General features: G+C 43.0%; 1 protein-coding gene across 6 annotated transcripts in view; it reads right to left on the bottom strand.

Annotated features, from left to right (window-relative positions):
* BCOR (BCL6 corepressor) overlaps positions 1-16,426 on the bottom strand; it is a 115,923-nt gene extending 99,497 nt beyond the window's left edge. For all 6 annotated transcript variants that reach the window (XM_032219181.1, XM_032219180.1, XM_032219184.1 and 3 more), the window contains exon 1: positions 15,929-16,426. The gene's annotated coding sequence lies outside the window, so the exon portion shown is untranslated. The remainder of the gene's footprint in view (positions 1-15,928) is intronic.
* Positions 16,427-20,982: the final 4,556 nt, after the last annotated feature.

Here is a 20,982-nt window from a genome sequence, read left to right as displayed (position 1 = left end):
GGACTAGGAAGGAGGTCAGGTGCTAGAACTATGAAGCCAAGTCTCAAAGAATGCCTATTAGGAGACACCAACTGCTACAAAACTTAATTTGTGGCCCTAAATCCACATAGTGTGACTCAGTGTTGAAATTTAGTTATTTATAAGAAAAGGGTTATTTTTTGTGCTTTTGCATTGGCAGGTCCAGCTCCAGAAGAACATGCCTAAACTGTAAGTAGCCCTTTTATTAGATTATTATTTTGTTTATATCCATGTGTTCTTTAAAAAGCCTATCAGCAATATGGTTAAAATGGAAGCAAAAAAATTAAAAGTAAATCTTATACATGAATAAGGTTGTACTGAGCTACATGTATGTAAAATGATTGCTAAGTTAAATACTACTATGTAATATAGGATTACAATCAAATAGTACCTTAGGAACAAATGGCTTGGTTCTGTTCATCAATCTTCCCTAACCTGGTGCCCCTTCAAACTAAAGGGTACTTTAACTGCCATTATCCCTTTTGCTGGTTATGAGAATGGATAACATACCTAGAGTATATCCGATTGAATAAGACTACTCTAGTTATTTCTATGTAACTGGTATAGCAAAAAGGACAGAATGATACTATATTTATCTATAAGTTAGATTTATTTTTGAGTAGCTACAAACAAGCTATTGATGTGCCCACAGTCACATTTATCAATACCTGTAAAAACTTAGGGGATATTCAAAGCAAGCAAAAATTCTGCTAAATATCCTATTGTCAGCAATGTCTCACTTCCAAGGGGCCAAACTGGTGTGTTCAAGAAAACTTACTTCCAGGTAAATACACACAAAAAATCACATGAAACCATTTGAAACAATGGCGTTGGATGAGGCAAGCATCTCTAATCCAATTAACAAGAAAGATAAAATATTTCCTAATTTCCACCTGTAGACTTTCTAACTAACAGGCTGCATTTATCTCAACTTTCTAGCCAAATTCCCCAGTAAAAGAGTCCAGATATTGAAGCTGTTGAGCCTTCTATGGTCAGTCATAACCATTGTCTCAACCAAGCTAGCAAATGCCTCTACCATGAAAGTTATGTGTATGTGAGTACTAAAAAACCCACCAACTCTTGCTAACTAAGTCAGCAGGCCACAACACATCCTTTTAAGATGGAATAGCAATTCATGCTTTGCAAATCTCTTTCAGCACAAAGGATTTAGAGGAAGAGAAAGTAAAGGAAGGGAAGGAAGGACGGACAGACAGACAGACAGACAGACAGACAGACAGACAGACAGCACTCTTGTATTTCTAGACTGGGAACCAAGTGTAGCTTCAATCAAATGCTAACTTTTTCCTTCTGGAGCTCAGTAGGAAACCTGAGCTCACAAGTTTATACCTACCTCCATGAGTCTTCCCCCCCCCCAACCTTTGTTATCAACATGTATATCAAAAGGTATAATATTGCCTGATTAGAAAAGAAGAACCAAATCTGATTGGGGACATATTCTTGCTAAAAAAAATTTTTTAAAAAAACAACCTCCTTAAAATAGCTGCACTAGGCAGTTTCTCCAGGTTCTTGCTTCTCAGAATGATTAAAGCAGTATTTCAAAGCAGACACAGCTACTTCATAATTTGTTCATTTGCAAAGAAGCTATCTCTTAAGGCAATTCCCAGCTATCCTTCCTTGATAAGAAGCCTCTTTGAGCTCAGTACTTTTCAATGTGTTACAATCAGATACTCCTAGGTTGGGGACACTCAACACCTTATAGCATCTGGAATCAGAAATACACAGGATCTATGAGAAATATGTAAAATTTGCTCCACTCAGATCAATCCCCCATCATTACTGAATGAATTGGTCATCTGCTTTTGCCCCACAATACAAGTGGCACAGATCCAAAGATGATTCAATTCTATATAGCACTCAAAGCAGAGCTAGCAAGATTGACCAAGTACTATTCTACTCCAAAGCAATGTTTTGTTCCTTTAAGAGCATGTCTGCTGTGTCTCCAGAAATGATTAGGAAGTAGCTGGCAGGAAGGGGTGCAGGTTCTTGGGTAAGACCAAACGGAACCCGCAGCCACACGATGCACTGGACCAAGAAGCAACCAGAGGAAAAATGAGATCAATGAGATCAGAGGAACTGCGACTGAAAGAGGGAATGGAGACAGTCACTTCCTGCTCTGAGGATTACTAAACTTGAAGGGATGCCTTATAACTCTTCTGTCTTTTGTTTTGCTGTTTTAATGTGTTTCTAAACTTAACAATCCCTGGTTCAACAGAATTTCAGCCCTAGGCTCACTGAAAGCACTAAGGAAACTGGAATTTGAAAAAGAAAGCTTTGCCAATTACTTAAGCACTTTTAAGCTCCTACATTTGGTTTTTCATTGCAACTATAGATTCTGCATTTCAGGGGAGCTTAATCACCCAATTGTGACTTTCAAATTAGCCACTTGTTCTTAATGTTTCAAATTCTTATTTTCAAAAATATATTTCACTGCACACAAATATTTTTGAAACACTCTGTCTCCTTCTTTCTCTACCAAACACATTTTAGTAAATTTATTTTTACTATTTTCCCTTCCAGCTTTCTAAACATGAGATAGTCCAGTTTGAAAGTAAGTTCTGAGTTTATTGAGGCATATTAGCAAGTATGGACACAGACAATTGTAGACAAGTTTCTAAAAAACCAAACTAGAGTAAATTGTACTTAATTTGATCTACAAGGTTACCAACTCTACATTTGCACAAGGCATTTGTGGTTAACTAAATTTAAGCTGATTTTCTGGCAACACTGAGCAAACGCATGTCAGCCAAGCTGATACACAGCACATTACCCTACAGTGTAATGTAGTTTGTATCCAATGTTATCCAGCCACTATTCCTGCCAAAGATTAGAAAGAATTCCAAACATCTAAGGAAATGTCAGCAGTATCAGAGAAAGAAAGATGAAAATGTTTTTTTTTAAATCATTTGTCCTAATCAGGAATATAAAGCTAACAATTCAACTCCAAATCAAAATGCATTTAAGGCAAGCAAGAACAGTTCCTCAGAAGCAAATGTCTAAAAACATAAAAGTAATCCAGCATATATCAGTGCACTGGGTGCACTACATATGTTGGAAATCGGGGGGGGGGGGGGGGGGAGTGCAATTCAATGTATTTTAGTGGGAAGTCTTCCTGAGGTAAATGAGTTGTCTTCAGTTCACTGACTTAGAACTTTATATAGCAAAAATTCAAAAGAAGAAATTATAATAAATGTTATGAAGTATATGATCTAATCTACACCAGAGGTGGGTTGCTCACGGTTCGGCCCAGTTTGGCCGAACTGGTAGTAATAATCTGGCCTAGGTCACAGAACCGGCAGTGATCCAGGCTGGCCATGCCCCTGAACCAGTTCCCTGGTCTCCATTGGCATTGCTGGCATCTTGTTTATTAGCTTTTAATGGTCTTTGTGCATGCACACAACCATTTACAGCAAACTGTGCATGCACAAGCAAAGCACGCGAGCAAGTGAACTGGTAGCAGTTCGCACATTGATCTAAACATTGTTCTCAATCATGGTTTGCTTATCTCTGATATGTTTAATCAAGAATTAACATACCATTGTATTGGCTTATCATTAGCAAAAACAGATGACTTCAAAAAATAATAAGCCAAAGTTGAACTCCATTATAGTTTAGCATATTATATGAACCTAGCCTAAATAAGTTTACCATGGAAAATATTTAATAAATATCCATCTCTAATTTTGGACAGAAGAGGGAAAGAGCAATTTCTGAGATGTTATCAAACTAATCATTATTTTGATTTTATTGTTTGTTGGTTTTTAATGTTATTACTTGTGTCATTTTATACAAAATTTATACAATTAATTTATACAAAAAAATATACAATTTCCTCTTTATACTTATATTAAAATGGGCCATCTTTGATGATGAAGTGTTACCAAAAGAATTTACATAAAAAGGAAATGCTTGAGCTGCTTTAGCAAGTTCATTCTATTCCACAAGCTCTTATGAGGATCTAGGTGTATTTCTTACCAGAAGCTGGAAAGAGATTTCTAATCTAATACAATTGTAAGGGATCGTGCAATCCAAAGAATATAACTTTGTTATTAACTTTATGAAGGACATTGTTACATAATTACAAAGATACATTTTTTGGATTGAATTGTATTAAATTAGAAATCTGTTCCAAATTTTTGGTAAGAAGCTTATACCAACTTAGGACAGTCAGACAAGACTTGCTAAAGAAAATGTGCTGCTAGTGACAGGCTGACATGATTTCTGCAATGAAAAGTCCTATCCTGTCAAGCATTTATTTGAACATTTATTAAGTGAATAGAAATAATCAGATATAAAGATTATATGCTATTTGATGAATTTACACACCAATGACTCTTTAAATAAACTTAACAATCATCAGATAAAAATATAAGTATTTTGTAGGATTAATAGTTGGTGAAATCTTACCTAGGATTAAACATTCTCAGATAAAAATAGTATGAAATGGGGCCATTTAAAATATTCATACTTTATATGAAGCCCAGGAAAAATAATGCTGTAACCATATACCTTACCTATCATGCTATAGTTAAAATCTAATAATCAGTTAAGACAACCTGAGGAACCTGTCCAATATGCATAAATAGGTAACAAAATGGAGAAGAAAATTCAATATAAATCAATAAACTTTACAAATAAATGCAAAACACTTAGAATAAAAATCATAATTGCGTATAATTATGGCAATCTGACAATCAACCAGGAAAGAGATATTAGGATCATAGCAGACAATTCAGTGATAAAGCCAAGTCAGCCAGTGTGCAAAATCACTTCAATTTCATGTATACAATTTGTGATTTTGTATACAATTTGTGATTTTGTTTTATTTGGAAAATGATATATAAGTATGCTCACGTTAGTATATGCGTACTATCTAAACTGGCTAACACAATGTGTATATGTGGAACAATACCATTCTATGGAGCTTCACTTCACTCCTGGTGTTACCAGTTGATCCACTTTCCTACTATTCTCATGAGAATGCTCCATTAATACAGTTGTGTTTACAGAAATCTCAATTGCATAGAATTTTAATTGTGTGAAAACCATTACTCTGAAATGTGTAAAACTTTTTTGCCATATTTCATAAGATGTATTTAATGTGTGGAAGCAACTTGTTTAAATTGCTTTTTAAAATATTCTACTAAACACCAGATGCTTGAGAAGCTGGATCTAAAAATCTCTTTCTAGATTTTTTCAGGGCAACAATCTGTTGATTTCCCGGGAAAAAAAGGATTGTATGAAATTTGAGTCCTGAGTCTGCACACCAGGGATTAAGCTATAATCTTGATACAAATAGTGTATATAATATCTTGTCTTTGTACTGATGTATAATGTTTAAATTCTAATTGTCTTCAGATTTTTTGTTCTTGCAATGTGACAAACAGATAGTCTTCAACTTACAACAGTTCATTTTATGACAGTTTGAAGACACTGAAAAAAATGACTTTGACCATTTTTCACACTTACAACCATTGCAGCATCTCCATAATCAAAATTCAGATGCTAGGCAACTGACTCCTATTTATGACTGCTGCAGTGGCCTGGGGCCATGTGATCACCTTTTGTGACATTCTGATAAGCAAAGTGAATGGGGAAGCCAGATTGACTTAACAACCACGTTACTAATTTAACAACTGCAGTAATTCACTTAAAAACTGTGGCAAGAAAGGTCATAAAATGAGACAAATCTCACTTAACAACTGTCTCATCTAGCAAGAGAGATTTTGGGCTTAGGTCGTACATCAAGGACTACCTATATTTCCATAAATCTAGGTCGTATACTTTCAATAACTTCAGTGTTATCTATTCAGATTATTATAAGTGATCATGTTTTTAAAAACACACATTTCTTAGAATGAAGCTGTTCTTCCTAACAGTCTCCTAGAATTTTAATTGAACTTACTTCTAAGGAAGCAAACATGAGTTTGCAGGTACAGCTTATTTCCAGAAAAGTATGTTTCTCTCTAGCTATCTCATTACAGGAGGTGCTCAATTTACAGATGTAAATGAATATGTCTGTTATGGTTCTAAATAAAGGTGGGAGGCATCCATGTGATTGCTTTGCTTAATGATCACAATCTATGCTTCCCCCATTGTGGTTGTTAAGAGACATTGCAGGTTATTAAGCAGAGCACGGAGTGCCTTGGTGTGAGGAAGGCCTTGGAACCCTTGGGCAGGCCAATGTGAGCTGGGGAAGTGCTGCAGACTGGCCTGGGCCTCCACTTGCCACCTCACACGTCTTTGCAGGCCTTGCACCTGCTTACCACCCCACTGGGTCTTACACCCTTGCCCCCACTTCCTGTCATGGCACAGTCACTTGTCTTTTTCATAGATCTCCTTTGAAAAGCAGTCAATCTGCCACATGGCCTTCTACAGAGGTCAAATGGCTCTGTCCCGGAAGTGGAACCCAGTTTGAGAGTATAATTGTGGCCATTTTGAACAACATCCTGGACAACATAGCCTCCATACTGTATAGGGAGGCTGAGGAACAGATCAGCCAGCTCTCCTTTTCAAGTGCAATCTCCATGTAGGAAGACCATGTGACAGAAAATCTAAGGAAAAAGTAAGTGACCAAGCCATGATGGGTGATAGGAAGGAGGGTATGGAACCCAGCAAGCAGGCCCAAGGACTGGAGGGGCCCAGTGGAGCAGGATCAGGGGGGATATGGGGGGACTGCTCCGTCCCTGTGGTCAGCCATAAGGGTGGACAGATTGCCAAACGGGGGTGTTGCAACAGGAGTAACTTTGGACAGTCATAATTCATTTTCCTCAACACCATTATAATTACCAATGGTCATTGATGAACTGTCGTAAGTCAAGAACTACCTGTATACAATATATTTAATGAAATGGTGTAGTCTAATGCAGCAGTCTGCAACTTTTCCAGCTTGGTGGCCTGGAGGGGAGCAAGACAGGATGGCTTTGTGTGAGTGGTAGGCATGTGCAGGTGTGCGCAGTTCCATGTACACAAACTAGATGCTCATAAATGCTGCTCACACAAATGGAGCTGTGTGCATGGGTGTGAGTGCCTGCCGCTCGTGCATGTGGAGCTATGGATGCACACAGATTCTAACCTACCAGTTGTGCGGTCCAATTCTGAACAGTGGGCCATGGCCCACTGATTAGGGACACCTTGTCTAATGAAAAACAACTTTTTTTCACTTTCAGAAACTTCTAAAAACTAAATCTAAAACTGTTCAATTGCAGTTGTATTTCTCTGTGAGAAATTGATTTTATTCATAATCACTGGAGCTGTGCCCTAGTTAAACATCTGTTTCTTTTGAAATAAATGTAGCTAGGTATTGCTTTGCTGAAATGCTGCAGTCTGATGATTTCTTATTGGTGCAGTTAAACCCAGAGTTTACTACGGGTGTAACTGCACCAGTGAGATACACACACACACACACACACACACACATACATACATATACATACATATACCAGTAAACCATCTTACGCAACTTTAACTAACAAAGAATCTTTGTGATAGCTATATAACTTCAAAATAACAAAATATTTTCAAATGACTACAAAAGTCAAAGTATTGGTACTAAATCAACATATTAGACTTGAACAGTAGCTTCTAACTTTATTTCCAAGAAATGTGTTTTATGATCTAGTGCTGCATGTAAAATGCCCTTTCTCTATCTTTGATGGAGAAGAGATTTTTTTACCACCCTAGAAAACATTTACTCAAAAGCCAGTCATTTTGTATTCACTCATGTTTGTTCAAACAGTTCTGCATAGGATGATAGCCATAGCTATGTCTATCACAATTAGACATAAAGGGTGCAATCCTGTGCACAGTTCATTGGGAGGAAATGTCATTGTGGCGCTAATTTTCATAATATGTTTCAGTAGAAACATTTGCAAGCAGAGGCTTCTAATACAAAGAGTAGACTCTCTTACAGGATATTACTTTGCATGACTTTTAAATAGGTGCAAGAAACAGGCTAGGAGAAAATGGGTTTCTTTCTCTTTCTTTCTGGCCACTATTAAATTAGATAAATTCAAAATGTGCAGAAGGCTTTCCTATGAGGAAATGTGGTATGGTGCAAAACCATAAATCTCCCCAATGGTCTTCTAACTTCACTCAACTCTCTGTACTAGTTTCCAGGGCTGCTGATGCTGCCAGAATCTTTTTTTTATTCCCTTATTAAATTAAAACCCAGCACTTGTCTTCTAGAAACAAGAACATTTTAGCATTTCCTTTCAATTAATACATGGTCACACACACTGGACAATGATTATGGAGTAACCATAAATTTCTAGTCTTTGTAGAGTTGTGCAAGGTAATTTTCAAGGCAATGGGAGAGCCATCCACCTCCTCCTTCAAGTTTTATAATTCTGAAAACTGAAGACCAGCAGATTGAGTTAACAGGTCTTTCAGCATTTGTACCTCAACATTAAATCTAGTTTAATTTAGCTTGCAGTATTTAATTTTAGCAGATTTCCCTCTTTTTGACATGCAAATCAATATGGCAATTACCATCTAAAAGCTTACCAAGCCCCAGGTCAATGTAAATTGATCATTGTCCATCTTCTACAAAATACTGTCAGGAGCTTGTGGTGCATAGTGAAATTATGCTCAAAACCGTCTTGCATATCACAAATTTATATTTCATGCTGCTGAAGGATCATCTTCTATGCAACCTTTTCCTAGCACATTGCGTCACATTGGGTATAATGGATTTGATATAATTATGTATTTATTTTGGTATACTGCCAGTTTCCGCCAACCTAGCAGTTCGAAAGCATGTAAAAATGCAAGTAGAAAAATGGGAACCACCTTTTGTGGTTGGGTTCCATGCGCCTTCGGCGTTTAGTCATGCTGACCACATGACCACGGAGACGTCTTCTGACAGCGCTGGCTCTTTGGCTTTGAAACGGAGATGAGCACCACCTCCTAGAGTCAGGAAAGACTAGCACATATGTGTGAGGGGAACCTTTACCTTTAAGCATAAAGCTCAAGAAATAAGATATTATCCTTGTACCCTGGCATTCAATACTTCATACATTTAAGACAAAAATCTTCTATATATGTTTCTCTGTTATTATAATTTTATTTTTATTTTTTAAGGAAGGAAAGTAAAAACATGCTTTGTGTACCAAGCTAATACATGTGGGAGAAGGAACTTCTTCAAGAGAATGTAATTTTCAGAAGTGGGAGGGAATGCCATCTACAAGCTGGTGGCCTCTTTGCTTTCTGCTGGTAAGTCAGCTCATCCATTAAGACCGGCACTGTACAGGCCAGAGGAACCCTTGTGAAACATTCATTACTTCTGCCTAGAAAGATCCCTTCCATAGCTTGCTAAAGATTCAGGACTAAGGCCTTGTTTGGTGGAAAGACAGGAGGATTAAATTAAGTCAGCACTGAGGATATAGGAAATCCCCCCCTCCCTCATCTGCAAATGAGCCCTCTGCTCCATACTCCAATATAGAGAGAATCCTTGCATTCGATCCTCCCAGCCATCCATCCATTGATACAGCAAAAGGATGTTAATCAGGTTCTCAGGAAAGAATCTGCCTGATCTATTTAAGTGGTTAGATTGCTGAAGACGGTGGGGTGGGAAGAAGAATGCCTATGCACATATTCCCTGTGCACATCAAGCACTGAAAGTGAATGTGTGCCCTGCTATTGTGTAAGTGGTCTTGAGCAAACTACTTAACACAATCAATTCTCACATAATTTTCAAAAATGTTCTTGAAATCAGCTCTTAACAAATAAGGTCCTTTTTTGAGTGCAGAACCCTACAGGGCACACAAAAACTGGATTTACACATTGGACTAAATAAGGGTATTTGCTCAGACTGAAGAAGCTACTTAGATAACCAACTAAATGTTTTGAACCAATAAGAGACATATTGAACCAACAAGAAGTCCAGTTGTCATGACTCAACTCCCAGACAATTCTGCCTGGATAACTGAGAATCATTTAACAACATATTGGACTAAATCATGCCATGCTTTCACAGATAAACACAATTGACTGGCATTCCATAATTTTAATATTCAACACCCAGTCAGATAATAAAAGTAGTTTGTATAAGTGAATCCCCAGGAACAAACCACAAGTCATCTGTAAGTAAGCTTCATTAAACTCAGTGATATTATGACCATGTTCACCCAGTATATTAAGCTATAAAGTAGTAGCTTGGTATGTTATAGCAACTCAGTCATTGGATTTGTAAACCATGGTTTATGACTCAGCATTGCAACCAATCCAGCCAGTTGTAATCTATTCAATAAACCAAGGTTAAGCATGGTTTAGCAGCAGTATGAGCTCACTCTATAGACTCAAATTATAAAGCCCAGAGTGCCCCCCCAAAACGCAGCTAAAATGAGTATGTGTTAATGTCCTATAAATCTTGTCACTCTTGCAATGTAAAGTAGGAACTCCACCAAAGGAAAATAAGTTTATGGTCTTTCCTTCCTTTTATACCAGTTAATAAACATGAGTATAACTTGAAAGCTTAGAAACCCTGGCCAGAACAGAAAGGATCAATGAACAGTCTAATGTTTGGTTAGATGACATAATGCATCACTTGTGGGGAAAAAAAGTTCCTGTGTTTTTACTTCATACACACCCTTTTACTTCAGCTCTGAGGTGTGCACTTTAAGACTGATAAGCAATCTTACATTGCTTCATTTATTTGTCACCTTCATACTCCGCCCATCCTCTAAGCTCAGGCAGAGCATAACACTAGTCTAATTTGTCCTCATTGCAGACAACTTTTCTGAACTAGGTTAGAACACCCTTTTCCAAACTAATAATGCTGGACTGAGAGATTAGTTCTCTGTGAGAATAATTCAACCAGAAATTTTGAAAGAGGATCAACCATCTTGTTTCACATATATTTGTACAAGAATTTGTTGTTCTGTTTGATTTTAATGACTGACAGCAAAACATAGCAATTGATAGATACTATCTTTCAAATAATAGTATTAAAATGACTTATGCCCACATTTTCTGAAACAGATAATCCCTTCAAAAATTGTGAGTTCTAATTCTTCCATAGACATGAAGGGCCAGTCACTCTCTGTCAGCCTAAGCAAGGGATGATGTTGTGAGGAAAATAGGAAGAGGAAGAAGTATTATGTTTGCAACTTTGAGTTATTTATAAAAAGAATAATAAACATACAATTAAAAATCTTTTAAAAATCAATCCTGCATCTAACGCTCAGGGTTTCTTTTCAACCCTTCTGCTTTGGAATAGGAAGAGGGAATAGGGCCTAGGAAGCCTGCAGTAATGTCAACAGTGGGTTTTACATTAGAAGCAGAAAGGTGTGGGGGCAGGGAAGAGCTATTTTAAGCACAATAAAGTCACTGGATGCTGGTAGTTAGTAAGAGTTGCTTAAACGGCCACATTTCTCTAGAGTAAAAGTCATGTCAAGCGCTATACAAATGCAAAGAACCATGCTTGAAGGAAAGGGATCAATCGAACAGCCCGAAGTAGCAGGGAGCTAACAGAACACAACTTCCAGACGGTCCCAACTCCTAAAGTCGATGGTACTCCTGGCTGTCGCTGCAGTTCAAGTCGAGACGCCCGTAACTTTGGATGGCTGCCCCCAAATGCTAAAATGCTAGTATTTTATTCCCGCACCTCAGAGCTAGAGCAATCTTCCTTGACGTCTCTGCATCGACACCCATTAATTTCCATAAGGGCGCTTAATCTCGGCTTCAGTGCGAGTTTGGGGAATGAAGACACAGGTCTGCGGTTGCATTAATTGATCGGATTCTTTCTCGTACTCCCGCCTTTCTCCTAGGTGTATATATTTAGCTAGCAGACACCCAGGGGTTTTTGAAAAGACTCCCGAGTTCCCTCCTCCCACCTCCCTGCAGCAAACACGTTCAAGAACTGCTTGCAGCAGGGGAGCAACCTAGACTCTCATCTATTTGGTTGATTACAGCCGTAAAACAGAAGACGTGTAATTTCAGTTCTCGCTCCAGATCTTGGGCTTGATTTCCAGGGCCCCACTTATTCGGGGGAGGGGGAAGAGACGCTGTAAGCTTTATTTGTCCTCGTCCCTATTAGCTATGCAGCCAATCTATCATTTCCGGCGGTGCTTCCATCTAATTACCGATGTATATAGATGTGACGTGCAAAGAACAGCCGAGCTGTCTGCTTGGCTTTGCGTGGACTCCTCATCGGGAACCTTTCCTGAGAGGGCTGGAGCGCTGGGAGTCTCCGCTCCAGACAAAGAGAGAGAAAAAAGCTGATCCGCGCTGCAGGGCAAATCCAAAGCAAATCAGCTTTCCCGGGGGCTGAGAAAGGGTCTGCGACCTGAGGCAGGGCGGGGGGAGGACGGGGGGAGGACGGGGGGCGGGGAGGGACGGTTCATCGGAAAGGATGAGCGTTTGTATTCCTCCGAGAGTGTTGCCGTAGTCTCGTTTCCCCTTCCCCATCTCAAAAAATAAAGCATAGATCGAGGCGTGCTCGCAAAGTCAGAACCTCTTGAGTCTGCAGGCAAGTCTAAAGCGCCTCAAGGCACCGGAGGGTGAGTTTATGCCTGGGTTGGTCCGGTTGTATGAAACAAATATAAAGAAGCCAGCCAACCCAGCAGCAGTGTGAAACAAAGTCAGTCCTGACCGACGCGTTTCCTTACTTTCCAAACCCCACCCACAACCGCCGTTGAAGACGGAAACTGGATTCTGCTCCGAAGGTTGTTTGCCGAAAGATCTTTGCCCGGAGAGCTCCTCTCCGGCTGAGCTTTGTCCCTTCATGTCAGGCGCGCGCGCGCACACACGCACACACTCCCATCCTGGGGAAAAGCGATCTGTCGTTCTCCAGCTTGATTCTCCCTCCTCCACGTCTGGCTTGTCTAGTCCTCCTCGGTATTTGTCTGGCTCTGCACCACCAGGACATAGGGTTAAGCGGGCTCAGTGGAGTTCCCAAACAAGAGGAAACTTTTGGGAACGGAAAGCACTGGCACTCGCCTTGAAAAGGAGATGGGAAAATTATGTTCACAAGGCATTTAGATAACAAGGGTGAGCAACTTAAGGGTTCACCATGATCTGCCCTAAGAAAGCACACGACCATAGCCACTGACTAACCTGGTCTATTCCTTTAACGCACAAAAATTGAGTTAGTGCCCTGATCCGTGAAGGGTTAACAACACCCATTCTCAAGCACCGAATAACGTGCTGACCTTTTTCTCTGCGTCTCTCCCACACTCCCTTTTCAGGCTCCGGTTCTTTCGCTCGGAAGGAGCCTGAACGGCTGTCTAGACCGATCTATCATAGGCGGTCAAAACAATACCGGTCTAAAGCCTCTCTTTTTTCCATGTCGATTGTTCTATCTCACCTTCGAGAAAGAAAGGGGGATAAAGAAATTGTCTGCCTGCCAGTCCCACAGACCATTCAGAATGCTTAGAAAATGTCCACCTTTCTGCCAGATAAATGGGATATTGCCCGCTTTTTTTTAACAGTCGCCAGAGACGCTCCATCCTTTCTGTTCCTATTCTGTAACCCTACGGGGAGAAGGTTGGGCTCATTCAAATATAATAAATCAAATGAGTGAACCGGGGTAAGAATAGATTAGAATCTAGGCCTCCCAGGCATCCCCAAATTTAATCCGCGCCTCGAAGGGGCTTAGCCCACAGATCCAGTTTCCTGGGATCGCCATCCTTATTTCGAAACAAGGTAGTTTGTGTGGTCTGAACTAGATGGCAAATTCTGCCATGGGTGGGGAATATACAGTGCACCTTTGTCAAGTATACTTTGGAGATACGCACAACTACTAATTTCGAGAACTCTCCCGAGTTTAAGTCCAGCTCGAGAGAATATGGGGGAGAAAAAAGATTAACCCCCTTCTTTACAGCCCTTTTAAAATCAAGTAAGAGTTTTGTTCCCTTGTTCCCACGAAAACAAACCACCATCCACGGAAACACATACATGACTTGTAAAAGTGGGTTGAAGAGAAACCTGAGAATAAGCACAAGTCTCCTGGTTCTCTAGAGCAGGTCCACTGCTTTGCTGTAAGGGAAATGGTTTGAAAATTGTTATCCATATCTTGAGGGCATCGCATCGCGGGACAAGCCTATTGGTGCGACTACAGTATTTCCAAAACAAAGTTGCTACAGACAGCGAGCGAATAAATAGTGGTTAGAAAGGTGGTAAAGGAGGACCCATTTGTCAAGGATGAATACCTAATGCCCCAGGACAGCGATTTTTGATCTGTAGGCTCTTGTCCCCAATGCCCCAGAGAAAGGCTGTAAGGGCGTTTGGCCTTTTCATGTAAGAGTGGGGGAGGTGAAATCCCGCTTCTTATCTTGGTCGGCAGATAGACTTGGAGGGGCCCCGCTCAGGGATCCCTTTGCCCTGGGCCTCCTTCACAAGGAGCCTCGAGCAGGCAAAAGTTCAGAAAACCTTGACAGATCTGGACTCGGCACAGGTCGTCCTTCCGTCAGCGTCCTTTTCAGAGAAAGGAAACACAAAGCCACAGGCTTCCTCAGAACAGACGGAAACCCCAGAGGGAGGATCATTAGAAAAATAATGCGGAAACAGGCTCCTGGGCGATCGCCATTAAATAAAAGGCATTTTTTTTTTGCCAAAATCCTATTGCGGTGGTAAGACATTCTTCTCGAACCAGCCCTATTTTTGGAGCCGCCGACGTACCTCGCTCTTGTGAGTTTGAGATGTAGCCAGCATGCCAGCACGGAAGGTGAGCGAAGCGTCACAAGCGAAAGATCGCCCCTGAAGCAGCTGGGCGAGACAAAAAGGAGCTACGTGCCTCAGACACGGTGCTCTGGCATCCCTGGAGTCGACGGGAAAGTGAGGAGGGGGATTGCAAACAATCTTGCTGGCCCCTTTCTCTGCCCCAGGGGACTACCAGACAACTTTTTAAGTTAAGAAAGAGACGGACCCGCGAGATTCCCAACTGTTCTATTGGGCCCCACGCTCTTCACACACATCCTTTGAACCGGAATACTACCACTGGAATATCCCCTGCCCACCCCACCAAATTTAGCCTCCAGTGGCCTCAAAAACCACCGGTGAAAAAACTAGTCACTGCCCCCGCAGGCTTTCTCAAAGAGTCCCTAGGAAAACAAGCACACCCACTGAGATACAGAAGTCGTTTTCCTCAGCCACACGTCGTTGTTCAGTTCCCGGCACTCATCTTTTTTAGTCCACTGCTCAGCGATCTATAAGGACGAACCAATGAGCCTTTCCAGCAACACTTCCCGGGGCCCTGAGCTTCCTCGATCGAGCTCTGAGCGTTTTTCTCCTCCACCCACACTCCCCATTGCCCCTGGGAGCCGAAAAGTGGCGGCTGCCAGGTGGGGCTTTTACAGGCCTTTCCAAATCGGAGAGATAAGAGAGAATGAGACGCCGTAAGGTCTCCCTCCCTGCCCCCACTTTCCTGCTGGAGCAGACAGACTGAGAGCGGCAGCTTCTCTTTTCACGTCTCTCCATCGCCCCCCCCCCCGCACTGCTTCACAGCCCAACTGCTTCCAAACTTCTAGCCAGCCCGCACGACACACCCGTCCCCGGAGTACCCCACCCGCAATTCTCAGCCAGGGGATATTTGGCTGCGACCGCTGGATTTGCTAATCTCTCTGCCTTCTCTATTCCGCCTTCCTCCTGGGATTCCGGATCCTTTCAAGTTGAAATAAATTCTGGCAACAATCCCAGCCCTAGAAAGGCAGGCTTCAAGCAAGGCGCGCGCTGTCTTTTTTTTTTTCTTCTTCTTCTTCTCATGCGCATCCCAGCCACACCTGGTGTGGAAGGAAAAAAAACGCCTAGCCTCGGTCTTACTTTAGCACAAGCCGAGAAGTCTAAACTAGAAGACAAATTCTTCGGACGAATCAGGCTTGGGGTCCCTCGGGTGGCTTGCCCGCCGCGGCCTTTCAGCGAAACGCGAGGAGCATTCAATGTGAAGATCACTGACCTTAGTCTCCGCTCCAGAGACGCTGCCGGGGACAGAGTCCAGCGCTGCCGTCGCCTGTTCCTTTTCCAGCGACTCGCGTCCGTTTTCTAGGTGAGCGAGAAAAGTTTGACGACCTCGGAGACGAGAGGCCGGAGTTGCCCCAGAGACTGACAAAACTGGCCCCGGCTCAACTAGGCAGAGGCAGGTGGGACCGGGTGGGCGGAGAGAGGCCGAATGCCAGCGTTTCCCTCGGCTGAGTTCAACAACCCGCCGGGCTCCCTCCAGTTGCTCTCTGGCTCCGCTTTAGTAACGCCATGTTGCTGCTGTGGTTTCCCGGGACTGATCTTGGCGGCGCCTACAGGCTCCTTTCCCCCTCCCTTCGGAGAGCCTGTGTCCTGGCTGCGGCTGCAAGTGTGCGTGTGTGTGGCTGGGCTGGCTCTGGGGATTTAATCCACAGGGAAAGCCGTTCTTCCTCACCTTGCCGCTGGGAGAACGGCCTCCGTCTGCTGCACGCTGCCCCCCCCCCCGGCACGGCCTCCTCCTCCTCCCCGCCCCTTTCTCTCTCCACCCCCGGGCTTAGCACTCAGGGAGCCGCCGCCAGGAGAGGCAATGCCGTCGCCGTGCTCGCCCAGCGAATCTCTCTCCCCTCACTCGCGAGTGCCTCGCTTTTATCTTGTTGCAAGGCTCTTCGCTTTCTCTTCTTAATTGATTCTTCCTCCACTTCTCCGCCCCCCTCCGTTTCCTTGTCGTTCTTTCTCTCTTGGCTGATCTGGTCTTAGCAAGCCCCCCTTTCCACACGCCCTGCCTGCTTCTTCGCCTGAGGGCGTCCTGAGGAGACTCCGCTCCCCTTTTGACCAAGAGAGGTTAAAAAGGAAAGTCTCCCGCCCCCTCCAGACTCCCTGCTGGGCTCGCTACCCAGAAGGCCAGTGGAGAGCTGCAATTACCATAAAGCTCCTTTCCCTCCGCTTAGCCAAGCTGTCAAAGCTCCGGCAGCAGGCGCAGCCAGACACCAGCGCTAGACCGCCGCACTCGCCGCCCGGGCTGCCTTGTCTTTTCGCCCCAGCAGTGCGGTCGCTTCTTGCCTCAAGATGCGTCCCCCGCCTTCTCACAGCACCTTTCTGTGCCGCTCGCAGCTGCCCCTCGGCCTCCATGATGGCGAGGCAAAAGTGCCCATGCCGCAGAAGTCATCCTTGTTCTCCTTGCTAAGGGAGCAGATGCCTCCTGCCGTTTTCCCCCCTCCAGGTGAGACCATTCTCTGGCCGCCACGTTTTTCCTTCTGCTCTCATATCCCCGAGAGCCCCAGAAGGACTGTTTCTTTGTCTCCCCTCCCACGCGCTCTATTGTCACGCAGTGTACCCCTTTCCCATATGCCCCCCTGCACTTTCCCTCTTCTCTCACCAGCACGCTCCCCTCCCCCCACGGAATTGCCTCTCAGGGTCTCCTTTTTTAAATACGGTGTGTGTGTTCTGCCTTCATTCCAACCTATACTTAAGTCTCCCTCAAACGAACCGTTTTCCATTATCTCGCTTCTCCAGAAGCATACAAACCGTCGTTCTCCTCGAGCGTTTCCCTCCTCCCGTGTTTTGTTAATCGGCTCTGCACCCACAGTTCTTCATTTGGCTCGTCTTCCCTATTCGCTATTTTTGTCCCATCGTGGGATGCTCTGTCTTTCCGCCCCCGCCCCGTTGCCCCGAGCCTTTCTGTTGTAATGAAAAACATTCGTTTTTCAGCAGCTACTTTCCGAAATAACAAACGGCTTCTCTTCGTTTGATTTCTGAAAGGCAATGCTCGATAGTCAGAGACCGTAGTCTCACTCTAAAATTTCCAAACACGTTTCTATGTGACGTGGAAATCGCGGGGAGCGCTTCGCACGCCGGCTTCTCTCAGTACAATTTGGATCGCTGGGACGCTAGTCTTTTGGCGTATCGGCTGCTAGAGTGGTATTTTTGACTTAGTAGGTCAGCTGGTGAATGTCGGGTTTGCGACGCCCATCTTGACTGATACTCGCTTATTCGGTTCTTCCGCTCGCGACTCGTGGTTCTATACTGCATTCAGCGGTGGCTGGAATTCACAAGACGCAATCTACAGGAAATAACTCTGTACCTCAAGAAGTGGGGGGTGCGCGCGCATTCCATGGCCATTTATCACAGGAGTAGGGTAGTACCATTCCTCATTACAGAGATTTATCTATCGTGTCAACCAACCAGTGCTTGGCCCATACGTTAACAGTGAAGACAGGCTTCATTTCATTACAGGCTTTATATCGCAACAACTATGGCTGGATGATGAGATACATCTCTAGTGAAGAAAGGTACAAGTAGGGATTGCTAAGTATGTCAGCAGTCCATATGCATATGATTTGGAGCAAACCCCACTGAGCATGATGGGTCTGATTTTGTAAGAAATCTGAGCAGTAATTGTGCAGTCGTCTCCGATTCTTACTTCCGATCCTTGCTCGAAAAACTTCTAACTATGTAAAAGAACTGTGGAGCTAAACATGCTTTTCAGAAAGTCAGTTATATTCCGTTGAGACCTGCTTCTAATTGGACAGTTCTTGTTAATGACCATGAAAAGTAGCAAGTTTGGAAAGGGACCATAAAGCAGCCCGGTGAAAATGAATGAAATTTTATTATCACCCACCAGAGTGGTAATTATATCCCCACCCCCTTTCATTCCAGTCTTCAAAAGCGATTATAAGATGTTTACATCAAGACCCCAAAAAAGTAGAGAAAAGAAGATCCAATACACAGAACTCCAGAAAAATTATGATCTGCCTGTTTGTCATCCACAAGTCCAGGAATCTGTGGGGAAAAAGAAAGCACGTTTAAACCTGAATCCTAGCTACATTTTCCTAGTCTAATATGTGACTTACTCAATATGCCAGAACACTTCTGAAATTCCCCTTTCTAATCATGCAAATCTCTTATGTTTAAAGGAAAATAAATAAGAGTTCCTTTGAACAACTTTCTGGTCTGAAAGCATTTTATATAGTTCCTGCTTTTGGCTTGCACCTTTATACCATAGAAAATAAAGGAGTGAAAGTAGGAGTGAAAAATTTGTAGCCTAAAACCTTGGGTATACACACAAGCTTTTCAGCTTTTTAAACAGCTGATAGAAAGAACAAAAAGACATCGATTTCCTAAGCAGTCGAATAAATGCTCTTAAGGGGGAAGGGAACAAGTTTTAAATGAAATGTCTCTCCTGAACTGCAAATGCTTTGCAAAGATTTTCCTCATAAGTGACTGAAAAGAGAACTTAAATCCGTTTTGGTCGATTCAGTCTTGTTTTCTGTTCATGAGTTTATATATCTGAAGACATTGCACTCATTTTCCCCTCCCTCCACCTCCCATAAGGAGCACAAGGACTCCCCTATTATTCTGTAATTCTGTTTAAAGCATACATTTTAGAACTAATGTACACATTAACATTTATTGGCTGAACCCACATGGGATATAGTCGCAGCTGAAAACTGAAGGTTGAATTAAGTAGAACTAAGATGTTTTACTTCACCTTCCTTTTTGGAGTTACCAGACTTAACTGGTAAAGTTAATTATTTCCTAATTTAAACCCTTCAGGTGCTGTCCCCCCCCCCACACTTTCTGAAGCATATGTTATCACTCATCCAGTGTGATGCTGTAGCCTTAAACGAACTTGAGTTGTCAGAGGACTATGATCCGACCCTCTTAAAGATAAAGTCCCCGGCAATCCTGGGGAGGCGTGCCACGTTCCTGGCTGAACCCAGACTGTCTGATTCCAATTACTCCCTTGCTTAACCGGGTTCTCTGGGCTGCCTATGGAAGCTGCATTCTTCCATCACTCCCTCATGGCACAGAGGCCCTTGCAGCCACATTCTTAGTGAAAACCTCGACTAGTTGGTTTTCTGGCCCTCCTTTGCGTGCGCTGGGTTTTTCCCCTCCCCTCATTTTTTTCTTCAGGATTTCCTGAAACTGCAAATCCTCGGCATCCCCAGCGGCCCAGCCACGGCCTTGGTGGTGTTTCGCTCCTTTTCTCCTATCCCCGTGATGTCTGGCTGAGCAGAATCCCCGCCGAGGGACATGCAGGCGAAGGAACTGAAATCGCCATCGTCAGACACCCCCCCCCCTCGCCTGTCCTCGGGGAGCTGACTTAGAAGTCAGGCCGTTGTGCTACACCCGGGAAAGAAAAACTCGAGAGCGAGTTGCAGACAGAGGCGCTCCAGATGGTGTTTATCGAAAGCTAACGAGAATTTCACGCCCAGTCCTGGGTAGGTATCCTGCCTACCTCATGAATTACTCCTGAAGATACTGCTTGTGTTAATGGCTGGCCAAAGGGGAAATGGAATCTCGGTGCTGCTGGCTGCTTCCGCCTGGCTTCTCCTAGCTACTCTGGCCAGGCAAGGGGTTCACTGCGCTCCTATTTCTTAACTCCGCGTGGTTGTTCGCTCCCCCTTTTCCCGGCAACAATGCCCAGAAAAGCAGGAGATTGGTCTTCCAAGGCACATTATCAATCAAAAGGGCCTTGCGTGCTGGAGGCCCGAGTCTGATCAACCTCCGCCCTCGATTCAGTCCTTTTCTCCTTCCTAAGGGTGTCACTCACATTAAATTCATTAGCGCTTTGCTCAGTTCGGGAGGGGGCTACAAATAACTCAGCAATTCTGAGCTTTGAATGGCCCTCCTTGAGTGTGCCTTAAATCAAACTGCTGCTATCGCTTCCCGGGAGCCTGGTTTAATAGGAATGTAGAAATCTGAATAGCAAAACATGGCCACCTTGACTTGGCCTTATACAGCAGATATGATCAGTCTTGCACGCCTGATTTAACCATCAGGAAAATAAAAGACGTTGAAATTGCTATTTATTTAACACACACAAACCCTGATTGCAATTGATAGAATTTCTTATGTAGTAATCTAGAATTCCATTTATTTTCCCAACCACTGTCTCCTGATTTCTTATGGTATGCCTTTGCTGCACAAAAGTAACCAAATTTTGTGTTGGTATTACAACTATAACACAGGGACCTCTACCCAATGCAGAACCATGTTTTAGCACATACTGTGTTTTATTTTAGAAAGTCAAATACTTGGACTGTATTTATA

The sequence above is a fragment of the Thamnophis elegans genome, chromosome 6, assembly GCF_009769535.1.
Source record: "Thamnophis elegans isolate rThaEle1 chromosome 6, rThaEle1.pri, whole genome shotgun sequence".
Classification (NCBI taxonomy): Eukaryota; Metazoa; Chordata; class Lepidosauria; order Squamata; family Colubridae; genus Thamnophis; species Thamnophis elegans.
Note: the sequence above shows the minus strand (reverse complement) of the source record. Positions and strands in the feature narration are given on the sequence as shown.